Source organism: Bacillus rossius, chromosome 5 (assembly GCF_032445375.1).
Source record: "Bacillus rossius redtenbacheri isolate Brsri chromosome 5, Brsri_v3, whole genome shotgun sequence".
Taxonomy (NCBI): domain Eukaryota; kingdom Metazoa; phylum Arthropoda; class Insecta; order Phasmatodea; family Bacillidae; genus Bacillus; species Bacillus rossius.
The window spans coordinates 23,484,421-23,498,188 of NC_086333.1; the positions used below are offsets into that span (position 1 = coordinate 23,484,421).

General features: G+C 44.1%; 1 protein-coding gene across 6 annotated transcripts in view; it reads left to right on the plus strand.

Annotated features, from left to right (window-relative positions):
• LOC134531644 (uncharacterized) overlaps positions 1-13,768 on the plus strand; it is a 784,236-nt gene that overhangs the window by 300,196 nt on the left and 470,272 nt on the right. The gene's annotated exons all lie outside the window — the stretch shown is intronic.

The window sequence follows — 13,768 nt, forward strand, 5'->3', positions numbered from 1 at the left end:
GAATTTAACGCTGAGCGATGCCGCTGAGTTTTTAACAGTTTATCTTATAGTGTTTGCAATGCGCCGGGCGCAGTTATGTACTATGACGGCACGAGTGTTTTCTGCTGATTATGTTGGTGTTTTTCATTTGTTTCTGTGTTGAATATTTCAGAAGTTATTTACATTTTAGTGAATCGATGTGTGACAAGTTTTTGGTTCCTGAAGTTTTCTGAACAGTCCGCAACAAGCTACAGCTACCCCGAGGCCACGCCCTCTGCGCGCGGCCAGCCAATCAGTGCTGGTGCGGACCACGGTGATTTTTCGACTCGTTCAGGGCGGTTTCTCGCATAGAATATGCTTTGGCCTTTTGTATTTTCGTACATCTTCTGGTTGATAACGACCTAGCCTGTTTATTAGGGGATTTGTGTGTGATTCCACTGTTTTATAAAAGGCTACAGCTTGTTTAATAAACTGTTCATGCATGGTGTCTATGCGAATCTCTGTGTGTACTCTCTTCATGGGAGCATAGTTAGGCACATGCGCGATTTTTCTAAGAGCCTTATTCTGCACCACCTGCAGTTTATTTAAGTGCGTTTTCGCTGCGTAGCCCCACGCTGGAGCCGCATAGGTCATGATGGGTTTCACGCAGGCTGTGTACAGTAATTTGCTATTTTTAATGCTTAGACTTCCCTTGTGGTTTAAGAGAGGATATAAAGTTGCCAGTCTTGCATTCGCGAGTGCTTGTTTATTCGATACCTGTTTGCTCCAAGTTAGGCTCTTATCCATGTGGACTCCCAGGTATTTGACACAGGTTTTGTAGTGTATATTGTTGTTAAAGAGGCGTAGCTGAGGTAGGTTTGCCGGTACCTTCCGGCGTGTAAAGACGATCGCCTCACATTTGTCGACATTGATAGCTGTTCTCCAATCTGTGAACCACGATTCTAACAGATTCAGTGATTCTTGTAGGCGCCTGACTGCTTGTTGCGATTGAGTTGAACTAGCATACAACATGGTGTCATCCGCAAAGCACGCGATGTTGGCTCTGGGCAGTTTCGGTAAGTCAGAGACATATATATTGAAGAGCATGGGGCCAAGTACACTGCCTTGTGGTACACCAGCTAATATTTTACGTGGAGTAGATGTGGCTCCTGGGATGCTTGCACGAAAAGATCGTTTACTTAGGTATGCGTCCAAGGTTTTTATATACGTATCTGGGAGTTTTATGGCTTGGAGTTTGTATAAAAGTCCGTCATGCCAGACACGATCGAAGGCCTTTTCAATATCGAGGAAGACTGCCGCGGTGTAGTGGCGCCAGTCAAAGGCCTGTGTTATATGCTCAACTATTCTAACGAGCTGTTGAGTGGTGGAGTGGCGAGCTCTAAAGCCAAATTGATAGTCTGGGAGCACTTGTTGCTCTTCCAGGTGTAATTGGATGCGGCGTGCTATTATTTTCTCAGCTACTTTCGAGATGGTGTTGAGCAGACTTATTGGTCGGTAGCTGGACGGGAGTTGCGGATTTTTACCAGGCTTGGGAAGCAGAATGATTTTTGCCTCCTTCCAATTGTTAGGCCAGGAGTTGGTGAGAAGGATGCCATTTATGCAGGCTGCTATTGCTTGAAGAGCTGGGATTTTGAGGTGTTTTAGGACAAGGGAAGGGATTTTATCTGTTCCTGGAGCTTTATTAGTCTTCAGAGATTTTATGATTCTTCTGACTTCCGCTTCTGTCGTTAGAAGGGGTTCTGAGGTTGCAGGTGTGAGTCGCATGGCCGCTACTTGCTCCGTTATTAGGAGGGAGTGGGGGGGATTGTTTGGTAGGATGTTGGGTTGGAAGGCCTGTTCTTGGCAGTCAGCAAGTACTGTAGCTTTATCTTTAGGCGAGAAAGCCATGTTTCCAGTAGGAAGTTGGATAGGCGGGATAATTGTGGGCTTGGAGGACAGGTTTTTCGCCACTTTCCAGAGTGTGTTGTTGGCTGTAGAGAGCTGTTGCACTTTCGCATCCCATTGAGTGGCTCGATGTACGCTAAGTTTGGCTTGAAATTCATTGTACAGGTCGGTGTATACCTTCTTGAGCGCTGGGCATCTGTTGCGTTGCCATCGGCGCTTCGCCTGGTTTTTGGCTGTGATTAGCTGTTTTAGTTGCGGGGGGAGGGCAGTAGCATCTACTTTCTTTTTCGTGGTTGGAATGAAAGTATTTATTGCTTGGGATAGGGTCCTAGATAATTTGGCAGAGTAATGCTGCAAGTCCGCAGCCACTGTAATGGTAGGAACAGGGAATAGGTTATTTTCTATAAAGGAGTTGAGTCGCGGCCAGTCTGCTTTGCGGAAATTATAGGTGCGTTTGGTTTGGGCGGTTTTTGTGTAAACATCTTCAAGTGTAGCGATGACTGGTAGATGGTCTGAGTGCAGCTCGTGGATTACTTCAAGTTCGTAGATGAAATTTGTGTTATAATAAATGGTGAAATCTAGGATATCAGGATATTGCCTGGGATTTTCAGGATAACGGGTAGGATGGTAGGGAGCGCAGACCATGTATTGGTGTAGCTGCTGGTGTGCAAACAGCACTCTGCCATTACTTGTAGTTCGGGCGCAGTTCCACGCAGGGTATTTTGCATTTAAATCACCTAGTAGGAGGAAGGAAGAGGTGCAAGTGGCTAGGATTTGGAGGTTTTCAGATGTGATTGAGCGTCCTGGGGGAGCATACGCTGAAATGATAGTACATTTCTTGCCTTTAAGTGATATAGAGATTGCTACTGCCTCTATGCGGCCTAAGTCAGGAAGTTGTACTTCATGGTGTATTAGATTGGTGCGGACAGCCAAGGCAACCCCTCCACCCTGGTTGTCCCTGTCCTTTCTGTGGATGATGTACCCAGGTAGGAATAATTTATCAGTTGACGAAAGATGAGTTTCTGTTAGTGCTAGAATCTGGACATCATGCTCTCGCAGAAATTCCTGAAGTTCAGGCGTTTTGTTTCGCACACTGCGTGCATTCCAGGTGGCGATCGTCTTTAATGTTAATTTATTATTGTGCTCCATCTTGAGGAGCAGGCGCGACTGGTGCCATAGCCATAATTAGGTCAACGGCGAGGTGAATTCTGCGGTCCGCCGCGACTGAAGTGTCAAGCCAGGCCGTTAGTAGGTTGCAAAGTTTTTGCGCAATTTCCATGACAGCAGGGTGTGCACCTGTTACTTTCGTGAGAGTGCCTTGAAGGACTTGGCAGTCTCGATAATTTGTGGCTATCCTCTCTGGTGTGATGTGTACTGGAGGTTGTGGCAATGGCATGCTGCGTGCCACAATGGGGGCTGCTGGCCTGATTGCTGCTGGAGTTGGCTGCACCACGACAGTTGTAGCTGGTTCGTTGTGGGTGACAGGCACCTTAGGAGCCGGTGTGGAAATAACTGGTGACTGCACGCAAGCCTGTTGCATTGGTTGTTGTACATTATTTTCTGCTGGAGCAGAGCGGTGGCGCAGCCTTCCTGCCTGGCTTGATGGTTGGGCAACTGGTCTGGCCTGACGTGGCTGGCGCTGGGTATGCTGGTTTCCTGTACTGCGGGGTGTACCAGCCTGTTGACTTTGGCGAGCTGCCTTGCGACGCTCCCACTGTGTTGGCTCCCATAATTCCGGGAAGTCCTGTTTCAGGGCCTGGTACCTGTTATCGCTGCGAGGGTCCCAGTCGTCTCTGTAGCCAGAGGTTTGCCCTCCTTGTGGTCGGGTGTTGTATTGCGGGTTTTGTTTACGCCGTGATGTGACCACATTCCACCCTGGCTCATGAGCCACGTTGGCGGGTTGGGTTTGTGACTCCGTTTGCTGGTAGGTAGGTGCACGGTCCTCGGCATGTTGTGTCTGCCACTGAGGGCGTCTATTTGGACGCCGGGTCCACTGTTGGTGCTGCTGCTGGTGCTGCTGCCCCCTAGGACGGCGCCTCTGCAGCTCCCGTTGGTAGTCGGGGCAGCCCATGTATCTGGCATTATGTGCCATGTTACATCTGGCACAGTGTGGCGGGCGGGGACAGTCCTCCTGTAGTTTGTGTGGGCCGGCACATTGCGGGCACACTGGCTGTTTGCGGCATTGTTTTGCTATATGCCCAAGAAGACAGCAATTCGTACACTGGAGTGGTGTATTTTTATATCGGTAGTCCACCAGCCTCACTCTGAGTCCAATGACAGTGGTCAATGTACTCATTAATGACTCGCTGCCCTGCGGTACATCTAGTTGGTACATGTTTATTGGACGACGAGTCCAGTCGTACATTTGGTAGACTGATAGTACTGGTATGTTTTGAGCCAGTAGGTCCTGGGTGATTCTGGCAGTGCTAGTTCCCCCTGGGATGTCCTTAAGCACATATTTCAACGGTTTGTCTGCCTGCACGCGTGTAATAAAATACTCGGCCTTTATTTCATCAAGTACTTTAATGGCTGCATGATACTGCTGTACATTGGTGAAATAGTACAGTGTCCCCCTGTTGGTGTTTTTCGCTGAGAAAATTAATCCTAGCCTGTTGAACTGGTCGTACAGCCGCTCATATGGCAGCGCGGCTGTGTGGGTGACTGTGATTGGGGCAGTGCGAAAGGGATTCGCGCCCTGTTGTGCAGGTGTGGTGTCTGTCACGGCTGGGTGATCCTGCGCCACGCCCGGCGGTATCTGACTGCATGTAGGCGAGCTGCCTGGTGTCTGGCTGCCTGTTGTCACATCATCTGTGACATGGTGATTCAGGGACTGAATTTTTGTGACTCTGATGTGTTCGTCGCTACTCTTTCTCTTGAGAACACCTTGTTCAAGAGAAGAGGTTTCGCGGAATTCTACGTCGCCCGAGGTCGCCATGTTAGCTAATTAAATAATAACAATAGTAAATATTCCTACAGGATTTATTACGAGCGCCTAGCAAAGGAAGGGAGTGGAGCACCCACTGACCTACGACCCTGGGACTGAGTTAGCCAGGGCCGCGGCTAGGCAGCGAGACGGTGCGCCTCTGGGTGTCACACACTCAATTTAAACCTATCCGTCGCACGACGCGGTCGTTCAAAACTGGGGGCGGAATTCTGGACTATTCTGACTACTTTCAGGATGAGCAGCAGGACTACATCATCTCCGAACGAAGCTAGGTCGGAACTGAAAGTGGGCCGTCGTCTGCGACTGAGCTGCTCCGAGCGCCGGCGACTGGTTTTGTTTGGAGGGGGTCGTGCGCTGATTGGCTTTCAGGCTCGGCCAATCAGGGGGCGCCTCGCCCGCAGCTACGGCGGGCGGTGCGCCAGGATTGATTTCGGAAGCTTATACTTCTGTGTATTATTTGGATCATAGTTTCCAAGGGAGGAAATATGTGGATTTAAATTATTTACGCATTTATCGTAAAAATTTTGGGTTGTAAAGTGTTAGTTTCACTGTGCAAGTTCTCTACTGGACAGTATATCGGGGCGTCTGCAGCGATTCGAATGCATCTATTCTGAACTCGCTGCAGTTTTATTAGATGGCAGTATGCTGCAGTAGCCCAGACTGGGGCTGCATACGTGATTATCGGGCGTATGAGAGCTTTGTAGAGCAGTAATCCATTTTTGACTGTGCTGCCACATCGCCTGCTCATTACAGGATATAATGCGCGCATTCTAACCTGAGCTTGGGTTTTTTTAATGTCAATGTGCTGTCTCCACAGGAGTTTCCTATCCATGTGGACTCCTAGGTATTTAACTACGTCCTTGTGAGGGATTGGCTCATCAAATAGGCGTAGTTGCGGCCTGTTGTCGGCTGGCGGGAGGTTTTTGCGTGTAAACACAATCGCCTCAGACTTGGTCGTGTTTACTTTTATGCGCCAGGCTGTACACCACTGTTCAATTTCAGTGAGCGCAGTCTGGAGCCTGGTAGTGGCTAGCTGTAGGTTATGAGATCTGCTATACAGTACAGTGTCGTCTGCATAGCAGCCTAGCTTGACTAGTCTGTGTGCGGGGCGAGGCATGTCACGTACATATATATTAAATAGTACAGGGCCCAGGATGCTGCCCTGCGGCACTCCGGCTTTAATTAATTTTAGGTCAGACGTTGCCCCTTCAGATGACACTCTAAAGGTTCTGCCTGCTAGATAGGATGCTATGAGTTTAGTGTAGCAATCCGGGAAGTTTGCTGCATACATTTTATGTATGAGCCCTGCATGAAAAACTCTATCAAAGGCCTTTTCTACGTCGAGAAACGTAGCAACTACGTAGTCTTGGACGTTGAATGCGCTGGTTATCTCTTCAGTAAGACGGACCAGTTGGTGGGTAGTCGAATGAGCACTGCGAAAGCCAAATTGCTCATTTGGCAGCAAGTTGTGTTCGTGTATGTGTACTTTGAGTCTGTGTAAAATTATGCGCTCCGCAACTTTAGACACAGTACTTAAGAGGCTTATTGGCCTGTAATTTTGGGGCAGTGTTTTGTCCTTGCCCGGCTTGTGGAAGACTATTACTTTAGCTTCCTTCCACTGGGAGGGAAAAATATTCAGTCTGAGCATTGCATTAATGCATTCAGCCAGATATTCTAAGGCTTCGTCTGGAAGCTGTTTGAGAACAACTGCTTGTATGCCGTCGTTCCCAGGGGCTTTTCGCGGCTTCATATTCTTGATAGCGCGCTTAATTTCTTGGGCCTGGGTGGGGAGAGGCTCAGAGATAGTGGGCTGGTGCAGTTTAGCGCGGAGTTCGCGGTAAATTTGTGCAGTGAATGGCCTGTCACAAGGCTGCAAATTGGGCTGGAATGCTGTTTCTAAAGTGCTTGCGAAAGCTTGCGCCTTGTCCTGGGGAAGAAATGCGAGTCCATTATTTGTTTGGAGGGGTGGAATTTTATCAAATTTATTCAAAATTCGCTTAGTCATTGCCCAGGTACTCCCGTCCTGTACATTGAGCTTCGCGATTTTGGCTTCCCACTGGCTGCTACGCCACAACGAGAGTTCATCTGATATAGCAGTTTGAAGCTCGTTGATTCTGCGTTTGATAATGTGCGTGCGTCGCCGTGTGTATTCGCGGCGCAGTCTGTTCTTTTGCGATATCATATCGCAAATGTATGCTGGCAGCTCGTCATGCACTAACTTAACCTCCTTTTCTGGGATGCACTGGCTAATTCCGTCTTGAATTTTCGCGGTAAAAGTGGTTATAGCGTTTTCTAGATTATCACTATTATTTATTTCGTCGAGTTCTGAAAGATGTAATGACAAAAAATTTTTAAAGCTAACCCAATCTGCATTTTTCGTGTTTTTTTTTTTTTTTTTTTTTTTTTTCCTAGCCTAAGTTAATTCTAAGTGTGTAGGGGAGGGTCCAGGTTAGGGGAGGACCTAAGTGTGTCTCAGGCCGAAGCCTATACACTCTACCATGCGGGTTTTTAACCATGCAGGACAAGGGCGCGTGCATCATGTGCTTATTGGGGTTTATTGGCCAGCCATGGCTGCAATTGGCGCCATGACTGACGCCCCATTGGTCGCCTAGCTTAAAAGCTAGCTAAGTGTGGCCCAGGTAAAACCTGCATAGACACAGGGAAAACCCTGGGCCGCTTCATGCGGGGATCAATTAACATGCATTAAGCAAGCAGGTAACTACTGGACAAGAGGAAGAAGGGTCCAGGTAAGAAGAGTTGGAGGGGCTGAAAAATCAACCTTGGTGGAGTTGGGTGCTTGGGCCTTGCGGCCCGCATTTAAGTTGGGAGCTCCTGGGTTATTATTAGCCAGGGGCGCATGCGCCCCCAGGGGCGGGCGACTTCACGTCAGCCCAGCCACAGCTGCCCAGGCAGCCACAGTTAAGACAGAAGCGGGCAGACGAGCCAGTAAACCGGCTCGAACTGCTGGCTCTCGGTGCGAAAGGCAGCCTGACGTTGCGCCATCTTCATCTTCCTTTTCAGGTCAACAGCAGTACTTTTCAAGCCAGGGTGGGGGGAGGGAACCAACCTCGCCACCCAAAATCCCCGAGACGGTTGAAGGTCGCGCCGCTCGAGGCTACTGCTGCCACACCTACAGCAGCCCCAGCTGAAGGTTCCTGATGTCTTCCTTCAGAGTTCCGATGCATTTCAATTCCGTTGCGCGCGCAGTAGTTCACAGCTCCGCAAGTTCCAGCCCGCAGTTCGTCTACACTTCGCATTTTTGCAGCACATCGAGCTCCCCTGCGGGCCTTCGCCGACGAAGCTGCTTCCTGCCACGCGCCGAGCTGCATTCAGGCTACCTTTCACACCGACAGCCGTAATAACGACTCCGCAGGCCGGCCATTGGTCCGCGGACTGCTATTGGTTATTCACAGCCACCCCAGCGAGATTGCAACTCTCGAGCTGGGCTCCCGTATCCGCCACCCGCGGGACGCGGTCGGTAGCAGTTGGCGCTGCTAGGCCGCCCCCAGCACGCACACAAACCCCACACGAACTGCCAGCCTTCGGTATACCCAATAGGTCGCAGGGAACTCCCAGCCAACAGCCCGCGAGAGAGATGCGCACGCCCCGAGAGACGACCACCGACCATTTTTCGTGTTTACGCATGCGTGGCATCTCTCTGGTATGTTGCGGACGGTACAGAGAACTCGGCCGGGGTTCGAGGTTATTGTTGTGCACCGCGCCACGGGAGTATATTCGCAAGGAAATGGCGTTCTTACAAGTACGTATTATTTTAATTATTAGTGTAAATCAGATTATTTAAACAGTGTTGTATGAGGATTGTTTTAGCTGTGTAAATAAATAATGTTACGATCGCGCTTGGCTGCAGTGCTGGCGTCGCCACGCTCGTTCGGCCTGTCTGCGCCCCCTTCCACCTGCATCCTCTCCCTGGTATATCGTGTCATACTATCGCGCGACATCCTGACCGTCGCAGCGCGCACCTGCCTCAGATCGGGTTACTTAAAAGAGGCCGCACTGCGGAATAAAAGGACTCAGACGCCTTTATCGGCGTTCTTAGAGCAGCCACCGCGTCCTTCGAGGACTCACGACGCGTTTCTGGGCATTTCGACGGCGAAGGTCGCGAGATATCTCGGAGACATGCCCGATTGTTCTGGATGGGAACCTAAGGGCTATTTAAGGAGGTTGGGCCGACCTTCGAGTCAGTCAGTCAGTCGGTGACTGAGTGAGTTCTCCCGCGGCGGAGTTTCCGGGCGATAGTGCCGCAGGTGCGGCAGAGTGGCGAAGTCCTTGGACGAAGGTTCCAGGGCAGGGAGTGAGTAAGTTCAGTGGAGTCGGGAGTTTTCCCGCGGCGGATTTTCCGGGCGATAGAGTCGCGGGCGCGGCGGAGCCGAGTGAAGTTCCGAGTGAGGCGTCGTGTGGGATCTCGGCGAAGGGTTTGACGGCGGCGGCGGAGTGCGGCGATGGAGTCCCGCGGCGGAGACCCACGAGGGGTGCTGCGGTCAGAGTTGCGCCGGAAGTGCGGCCCAGCGAGGTGTGTGAAACGAGTGACTGGGGAATTGGCATTTCCTTAAGTGTAGTTAATTATTTGCCAATTTAGAAGATTATTTGTAAGTGACAAGTAGTGATAATAAATAAAACTGTGTGTGTGAAATTAAATCTATTAATTGGGCTATCCTTTACGAACCCCCGGAGGCAAATCGTAACAATATTTATTGCTGGTATGATACTTTTCACGCTTTAGTTTGACATTGGTAATTATTTGTCATTAGTTATTATTTGATCAGCTAAATCACACACCGTATTATAGTTATGAGCCCACGAGCGTGTAAATATTTCGAGTCCAACAGAGAATATGCTAGTTAAAAGAAATTCAAATAAATATCGTGCGTGGAATATTATTAATTTATAACATCTGAAACACTCATTTTTTTAAATGACCTCGTGGCCGTCCGGTAGCATGGCTGACTTCCAAATGAAAGGTTTTTGGTTCAAATCCCGGCAGCTTCGAATTTTTTTTTTTGTACTTGTAAAAATAAATACGGCGCACGCAACATTTCAAAAGTAATTAATATATTTGAATTAATGAATGCAAATAAAAGTACATTTTTTAATTAAATTGTACATTTAATTTCACTCCTTCTTTGTATCCATACAAAATAGTGATAATTCAATAAAAATGATTTAATTTTATTCATAAAAGTATGCAGAGGTAGATTTTATCATACAAAATATAGAAAAATTAAAAAAAAAAAATTCTTCCTCAAAGAATATAATTTTTTTAATGCTTAAATGGTTTGGTTGCAAAAACCTATTACGGCTCAGTCTCAGGCCGAATATGATATTTCATTTTCTTCTGGATCAAATATTTCATCAATGTTCTGTTATGACGTCACGTTAAACTATCGTCCGTAAACCGACTTTACAGACAACCAATTTTTAATGGATTAATTAAATGAAATGTGCAATTTTTAATCGCTTGATAAATGGAAACTATTAAGTCTTATAAGCAATTTTTAATGACAACAATTTAGTTTGTAATTTGGACTCTGATTGTTTATATGGGGATTGTGCTACATTATTTTGAGCGCTGGGCATTTAAATAGCTCACTTTTTAAAGTAGGTTTTTAGAAATTGTTTCCCATATTATTTGCTAAAAGTTTCATATTGTTGTTCTCAGCTTCCCACTAGGTATCAACTAGGGAGTCGGCCTTCCAGCAGAAGTGAGCCATCGTAGAGGTCTTAACAGAATATTGAAGTGGAATATTTCGTTCTGCTCGTTCAGCCCCATGTAAATTATATGTTGAATAATTACCACTTTCACTGCAAAAGCACACCCTTGCTAGTATTTTTTTTGAGTTCCCTAGAGTTCCCCAAGAATTTTATAAGTGTTTTATTAACACACGTGTCGTGTTAATACATTGTTTGTGATATAATAGGTTGGATGTTACAAATCTATGGCGAGTACTGAAAGACTGACTTTCTATTTTTTTAAATCAGTTTTTGGCCAAAGTAATGAATTAAACATCGTACTATGCATTTGCCAACAGTGATATTATTTAACCATAAATATCCGGTGTTAGGATTTTCTGAACCACGTTAAAAGCCCAATCCTTTCGAATAGGACTACAAATGTTTGACTGCCATGATTTTTTTTTTTCATTAAGTGTTAGAAATTTTGAAAAGATGGCTTCTTACAGGGAAACATCATGTTATCTTAAATATAATTAATATGCGCTATTTACCATAATGATACCTACTCAACCCTGCTGCTGTGTTCACATTTAACACTCACTCGTGTTCGGGTCCAAATGTACCCAAGATAAATATTTGTGTTAATTAACCAGAAAATGTCTACTTACATTCTAAATCTGAATAAGTGAATGTTCACAGATTGTTCAGTGATTCATGAAGAAGTTTGAACTAATTTAATTAGTGAAAATGACTACAAGAAATCAATGAATATGGCATAGGCCTATTCAAAGATTTCAAAAGTGAATTACTTAATATTCACATATTTTCCAATGTTTATCATAAATTCACTAGTGAAAAGAGAAGGCCTCAGTGATAGGGGAAACCCCATCGAAAAAGTAAGCCCTGCCAATGCCCCTGTGGAAAGAGGAATTACCACTGAAAGGGAGAATATTTTTCAAGCCCCTTCGAAAGGAGAATGCCTGTGAATTTCAATGCGGGATATTCCCAACAAGTAATCAGTATCACTTACTGGAACTTTAGGGCTGCCTAGGATATGCTCATACCTTCATAATTGTTATTTGTATACGTAGGATATAACAACATTAAAAAATTAGGGTAGTTTGAAAAAACAAATAGGATATATTTTTGAATACATGCATCGATAAAATTTACACTTTTCTTCTTTTATAAAAAAATAGCATTGATGATAGTGATTCTGCATTTTCGAAATTTTTTATAGGAATGGTCTAAAAGGACCTGAACATAGTATTTATAGAAATATTTTCATTCCGAACAACATTTATGTCAAAAAGTTATAATACAAATTTATATTTACAGAAAACAGAAAAAGAAACAATCCAACTAAGCTGCAAACGTATATCATCATTCATTTTAGACGGGGTAGGGGAGAAAGAATAATTTTGGTCACAAATGTACCCAAACACAGTAGCAGAAAGTACTAAAATTTACGAAAATAAGAGTAGCTTGAGAAAAAAACATAACATTTCTTGATGATTGGATTGAACTATTCTTTCACTTTTTAGGAAAAATTAGCATCGATAATTCTTCTGATAACTGAATTTTTATATATTTTTTCACTATAGGGTCCAAAAAGACCCGAACACGGTATTTATGAAATTTTTCATTCCTAACCAAATTTTTATAAAAAAAATATAATTACGTGAAATCGATTAAATACAACGAAAAATACAAATTCACTAAGCTACAGTATGATCCCATCATTATTTTAACTTTTGTAAAGGAATTAAATTAGTTTTGGGTCTAAATGAATCCGAACACAGTAGCAGAAAGTACTAAAATTTACGAAAATCAGAGTACCTTGAAAAAAAAAACATAACATTTCATGATGGTTCGATTGAAATAATCTTTCACTTTTTAGTAAAAAATAGCATCAATGATTCTTCTGATAATTGCATTTTTTTATAATTTTTTACTATAGGGTACAAAAAGACCCGAACACAGTATTTATGAAATTTTTGTTTCCTAGCCAAATTTTTATAAAAAAATTATAATTACGTGAAATCGATAAAATACAACGAAAAAAACAGTCACTGAGATACAGTGTGATACCAACATTATTTTAACTTTTGTAAAGGAATTAAATTTGTTTTGGGTCTAAATGGACTCGAACACAACAGCAGGGTTAACTAGGCTTCATCGGCCAAATTGTTGACAGTTTTGCATTTTTTTATAAATATTTTATTTTTAAGACAATTTCTACGAATGTTTTAATATAGGACTTTAAGTTTATTTTAAGTTTTATAATTCTGTATTGATGCCAAAGTATTAGAGCTTGTGACTATAAATTTACATATATAAATATTTTACTTTAAATAATTTCGAATAACTTTCTTTAAACAAAAAATTTTAAAAAAATATTAAACTTTACTTTTGAGAATTAATTTAGACATTTGTGAAAAAGGATTTTATTGGGTAAAGTAGACTATTCGTACTGTGAAAATAATAAATCTATGCTAACTTGGCAAGTACATTCAACATAGAACTTATTTAAGCAATAATTAAAAATGTAAAAAATCTGAAAACTTATTTATAAATTACTTTACCTAAATGTGTTAGGTAAAGAATTTTGTACCTCAGACATGATATCTCATATTAGAAAACCAGGCGTTTAATAAAAAAAAAAATCCATCCGGCAATTGGATTCTAGATTTTTCCATTCCTGAGTGGCGCATGCACAACATCTTGGTATTGCTTGATATAAATCTAAAAGACACGAAACCTGGGCACAGCAAGTGAGGCGAGGTTCTAGTGTTTGCTATGGAAAGCAGGATCCAGGACAAGGACAGAGCCGCGGCCAGGGTGCCACTCACTTCCCTCTGGCGGCTCGTGTACCTGACCCCTCACCCCGGGCGCCTACAAGCCCCAGAGCGCTGCCTTGCGAGCAGGCGTCGTAATGTGTCCGTTACATCACTCACCTCCCGTGCATCGCACCCTTCTTCCTCTCCAACTGTCTGCTTCTCTTCAATAAACTACGAAATTGCACCATTTATATTTTTACCTTTGTGCTAAATACATTATTTTGTGTTTAGATTTTTTGTTTTTAAAAGTGAACGAATAACAAAAATATATTAAAAATATAATAATTTACATTTAAAAATAACGAATAAGTTTCATTTGAATATCGTTCTATATTTCCTCGCTTTTTTAATGTTTTTTAGTACAAAAAGTTAAACCACTTTTGATTAAAAATGTGATAAAATCTACGACGTAAAAACAATTATTTTATTT